The following is a 6,000-nucleotide window of genomic DNA, read 5'->3' as shown; positions in this document are numbered from 1 at the left end:
TTGACTTTTTCTCTTTTTTATGATATAATTCATTTGTTGCATATATTGCAGTGCTTACATTCAATACGTCAATGTTATTCACAAACCAAACATCAAATACTGATCAGTATAGTATAGAGCCATTGTTACAGAAGAGAAATTAAGTTTTCATAAAGTAATACACTGTCACTTTTATAGCTATTAAGTGTGTGACTACTATGTGTTTGTAATTGAATCTCTTAGATCTGAGATCTAATTTCACAAGAACTGAAATTACTGATTGGTGCACTGTGTTCAGGATTCGATTACATTCGTGGGATTTGATTGCGTTTTTTGATTGCTTATGAAATTGTTTGACTAAATAATTTTGCTAGGCCTATATCTTCCAAAATGTTGAGTATAATTCAATATTTAAAAACCCTCAAGACCAAGTGCTTTAAAGCAACAGTATAAATAAAGTTTTTTATTTCTCAAATTTTGTTAATTCCACTGTTATTTCATCTGGTTGCATTGAGTTTAGTTGTTTTGATGGTATTGTCTTAAACCAATCAGCTATTTTACTGTCCTTTTTCAGCTCAGATGTATATAGATTTTCATAACATCTTTCAAATGTATTGTTATGTACTGTATTTTTACATGTTAAAGAACCAGTAGCATCGTCTTTTAAAAGTCAAGAGCCTTAGCAGAGTTACATTTCTTGATAAAAAGTTATTAGCTCTCTTTTTAGGAAAACAGCTAGTCACATGGTTAGGGACAGAACTGAGTTCCATTTGGAGCCCAGATGACGTCATGGACCTGTAGGTAATTTGAATAATGCACCGGTGTCTGGGAAGGATGAAACAAGGCTCAAGGCAGACCAGCGGCGTGGACTAGGGAAAATCCTCATTTCAGAACCACTACCGCCAAACAAAAACCTGAACAAAAAAGATGAAATGCAAGGGCTGGGCCTGCGAAACGCCACCCGGGCTAAGGGAGCAAACTCATCATCACCGGCAGCTAGTGATTTCTCTGTGGCGTCGTCCCCAAGCTAATTGCACTACACTTAGTTTGGACTGACGACCACGCTAATGCATTCACGTAAGGACAGCATTTGTTTCTATTTACGTTATGAATAGGTGGCCCAGCGGTAGCATAGATTCCCCTAGACTGTGCGTAGGGGAAAAGTCCAATCTAGGGGCCAGCTGGTCCATTACATTCTTTAATAACAATAAAAATGTAAGTATAATAATGACTCATATTCTAGTTTACATTTCCAAAATTGCATTAACACGTCTTTACATTGATTGGCTTTGTTCTCTTTTTGAAATGCTTGACTTTTTCTCAGAAGCAAAGCTGGGTAACAGGTGATTTTGGTCAGTCTGCCTTTTATAAATTTGGATTTTGGAATCTTCATAGGATCAAGAATTTCCTCCTATCACAAGGCACCAGTTCATGAATTAACCTTAGCAATTTAGGAGGCGATAATCAATACCTTCAATCTGAGTTCATTACAATCAGTAGAGCCCAACTTTTTAAAATGCAGAACACAATTTGTAAATAGAAGTAAAATAAGCAATTATATCAATATAAGTGTCCCATGTCTTCGTGAAATTGCTTCTGAAAACAATGCATATATTACATTACAGGCATTTAGCAGATGCTCTTATCCAGAGCGACTTTTTGCATAGCATAAACTAGTCCACCAGGAAAAAAACCTCTGAAAACCATCCCTGCTGGTGTTCAGAGATGCATTATAAAGCGCTGGACTCTGATATAAGGTGTTTGTGAGCTATGATCTCTTATTATAGAGTGCAGTCTCTCTGCAGTAGAGCTGCACCTCCGGGTGGGATTGGCTGCACATGGAGAAAGTCAAGAAGAAGTACATCAGAAGTTTATGCTTTGTCCAGAGGCACTGGAGTAACTTAATATACCTCCTTCCTATCATCTCCTATATTCCATAGGTACGCCTCCATTCAGTTACCATTACTATAATTTCCAGTGTTTGTGACATTAGCGACTAGAGCTATTTGTGCAAGTTGTTTTGATGGGCAAGAACATGGAAAATTACTGCCAAAAAAATCACAATGGCATTTTTCACTGTAAGTGTATCCACAAATGTGCATGAATGGAATTGAACTTGCTAAAGCAGATTATAAAGCAAGTAGCATGAAATGTTTTCGGTGCACAAGAAATCACATTGTATTTATTTGCCTTTTATTTGATTTTTATGACTCATTTCCTTGGATCATCAAGTGTTGCCAAATCTAGGTGGGCATATTTACAGACTGTTGTGTTGTGTTTTCTATTTAAACATTCAATTTACATATTGTTATGTATAAATGTACTTAGAACAATTTGACAGTAATCAAACTTCACAGAAGTTGCCAAATCCATGAGAAATACTCAAAATAATACAGCACACAACTATTTTCACATTTTATGTATTACATTGGATGTAGGTTCAAAGATCAAAATGGAGTGGAGAATGTATGCTTATGCAAATTTGTTTACTGAAATATTTCTCTTGACAGCAATTCATAACCAGTTGTATTATATTCTCTGGGGGTACTGATACCATTCCTTGGCAGGAATTATCAAAACATAAATAATCGGCAAAGATTTAATCTGGGCTTTCAAAAAGCTGCAGAACTGTAGAGAATATCGTATATATGCACAGTACAGTCTGCTTTAAAAGTTCATTAGGCATTAGGCAACATACTCATACACATAGGTGCATAAAATGAATGGTTCTTCAAACCATCTTCAAAAAATAATTGATGTACATGTGAAGCATGTAATATTGCAATATCTATCACAGATTTTTTTTTCCTTCTCAAAAATGAAACTCCACATAAAACATTTTTTTTACCAACCCATCCCCCCCCCCCCCCCCCCCCCCAATGTCCTCGGTAATTTCGGGGGAAAGCAGAGCTGCAGTCATTGGGTCTCAGGAGTACAAGCACAGCTGGTGTGAGCAAAAGAGCCGTTCTCTTGCAATGAAATGGAGAATCCTGCCAACAAAAACCCTCCCTGGATGATGCTATATTGTAGCTGGCCACGTTTACCACTGGCGTGGTCTGGATTTGAAGCCAGATGATTGGACTTTAAGCTATACTTTAGAACCAGTGCCAGTGCCAACAGAACAGTCCAACAAAATGTTCTTTTCTATAAGTTAAGTCTCTCCAAATTAAATGTAGTGCTCTATTCTTCAATACATTTTCACTGTTAAAATGATTTTTGTTTAAAAGAGTTCATGATGACTATCTGCAAATATATGACCTGATATTCTGTATATTGTATACTGATATACTGGAAGCAACTGTACTGCTGTCACTAAACAGCATATGTGAAAGTATAATATCTTCCATGCTAGCTTGTTTTGTTTTGGCACATATAAAAGTAAAATAGTTTTAACTGGTTAATTTTGGCCAAATTAAACTGAACCTTGAACGCATGTAGGAAAATGTATAGTACTGTTGAAAGTAGGAAAATGTGTTGAACATAGGAAATTGTGTAATACTGCTTTAGAATCTGGCTTGTTTAGTTGAGAAACATTTTGTTTTTTATTTTATTTTAACTTTTTAATTTTTCCAGCAATAATTGGTATATGTAGACAGTTTTTTATGAATCATTTAAATTTTTTAAAGATGTATAGAATGCATGCTTTGTGTATGTGAGTAGCTTTTTTGCAGTGAAAATGTTTTTGTTGCAATTGTTTACCAACTAGAACCACATTTCCCAGTTCAAAGTACATCTTTGCAAGCAAAAACCTGTTTTAAGAGAACAATAAGTTAAATCTGTGAGGAAATGTACAGAGATCAGCTTGAGTGCAAATGGTTAATACAAACAATACATGAAGCAGTTCTAAATATGTGTTGCATAAAATTATATTGCAATGCTTGTAAAACAAAAGAATACATTCAAAGGGCTGCAATTAAATATACTGATCAATCTTGAGATCATCCAGATATAATTAAAATACTTGAGATGTCCAGTGAGACAAAATCACTTCAGGATGGAGGAAGGGATGCTTTTAATTTCAGTGAAGGTGCAGCATATGCTGGCTGCACTTAAAATCCAGGGCAGAATACCTACGGGAACCTTAAAAGCTGCAATCGCTTTGCTAGTACTGACTGTGTACTCAGTCTAGGGAATTACACAACATAACATTGTCAGATACAAAAGCCAAGAAACATTACCTTATAGAGCCTTGGAAGTGTTTCCAATAAATAACAGGCTGACGGTGGCTCAAGGAAAATAATATTTTGTGCTTTCTCAACAAGGTATTTAGTAGACAAATACAAGAATGCAACAACCATCTGATTCTCTGAGAAATATCAGAAGCAGCATTATATTGCAAACAGAACAATATTTGCATGGCAGGAACAAGCTCTCATAGTAGCTCTCAGTGGTAGCTTAAAGTGTCTTTTTTGCATTTGGCGTACTGCATCTTGAAAATGACAGCTAACATGTCAAATTAAATGATCAATATTTGAGTTGGATATCCAAAAGTAACAGGGACCCGGATTCAGTACTTTGAAAATTAACTCTTGAGAGTTAATGTTCAGTGCAAATTGTTTTGTTGTACTCGTGCATATGATTACCTTGTCAATCTATGTTTGTGAAAAATGTAGATTTGAGGTAAGATTACAGACCAGGGTAACATAATCAAATCAGTTACCATTTCCCAGTGTGTGCATGTCTTATGTACATTGCATTTAGAGTCCTATTCTGTCTTGAAAATTTTACTTGCCTGCTTAAGCTTTTTTGCGAAGTCAAAGTAAAGCAAGTGTCCCACACATGCATTTAGTCTCGCCTTTGGCACATGCATATTTCTAATATTAGGAGTCACTTCTTTGCACACACTGGAAAATTTAAATTTGCTCAGGTTAAAGTAACAATCTCTAAGATCTCCGTTTCTCTGTTTTTGGCAGCACCTATAGGCGATAAGCGGTAATTGCAGGTGTGTTTTTGGACCTCACTTCCCAGAGATCCAAACAGTGCCGCCTGTGTGACATCAGTCAGTTGGCACCTAGGCCACTCCTCCATAACAATTTGAGGTCACCAGTACACATGAAAGCGAAAAGGGAATGAAGGCTTCTGAGATGGTAACTATAACACTTACTATTTACTAAATAAAAAATGTTTGTTATAAAAGTAATGTTATGTACATACTCATTCATTGTCTAACATTAGGCTAACTTATTCCGATCATTATAATATATTGATGAACTTGATGGCAATGTAAATAACAGTAACATTAGTTAGCTACATTGCAACGTTACAAGGTAGCGTTGAATTTGAGAGATGATTTGCGAGGTCATTACCAGTCGGTAGCATTAGCTAGCGTTTTTTCTAATTGTTAGCTGACATTAGATTATGGTAATTACATTAGCTAGCTAGCTAACATAACGTTACCTGATATGAGAGATGGCTACTGTGCGCAATGTTGTCTAAACTAATGTTGCCTTTCTTGACATGGTCTGGTAGCTAGCTATTTTCTGAGGTAATTTGATCATAGCTAGTTCGCTAACAGTGAAAATAAATTATCCCCGAAACAGTCCTGTTCATTGTTTTCAAACCTAATGACGAACAAACAGGCAATCTGCGATTCCACCGGGGGACTACCCCAAAACAATGGTCCACAATTTAGGTAGAGTAGATTTCATATTTATAAACGTTAGTAGTACCTACCAGTCCAAGAGAAGGAGAGCCACATCTGTATCTCCCCTCAGTCCCTTTTCTTCTTTCAATGGCCTCCACCTTGGCAAGGCAACGCTGATGGTAACTCTGGTTTTTCCTCGCAGACGGTCACTTTGCTTTTTTGACTGTTTGACTTCATCTACAAGTCGAATTTGTTTCTTTTTCTTTGGATTTGCACTTGTTTTTGAAGTTTCATCATCGGCAGAGACCGGAAAAAAACAGTACGTTGCTCACACAAGTGAGTTGAAGAGCGAGCCTGTTGCGTTAGCTCCATCTACCCTCTCTGGCAGACCAACCACTGCTGAGTGATGGAAAACACGTCACTAACTGTGCGCTGTT

Source organism: Anguilla anguilla, chromosome 2, assembly GCF_013347855.1.
Source record: "Anguilla anguilla isolate fAngAng1 chromosome 2, fAngAng1.pri, whole genome shotgun sequence".
Classification (NCBI taxonomy): Eukaryota; Metazoa; Chordata; class Actinopteri; order Anguilliformes; family Anguillidae; genus Anguilla; species Anguilla anguilla.
Note: the sequence above shows the minus strand (reverse complement) of the source record.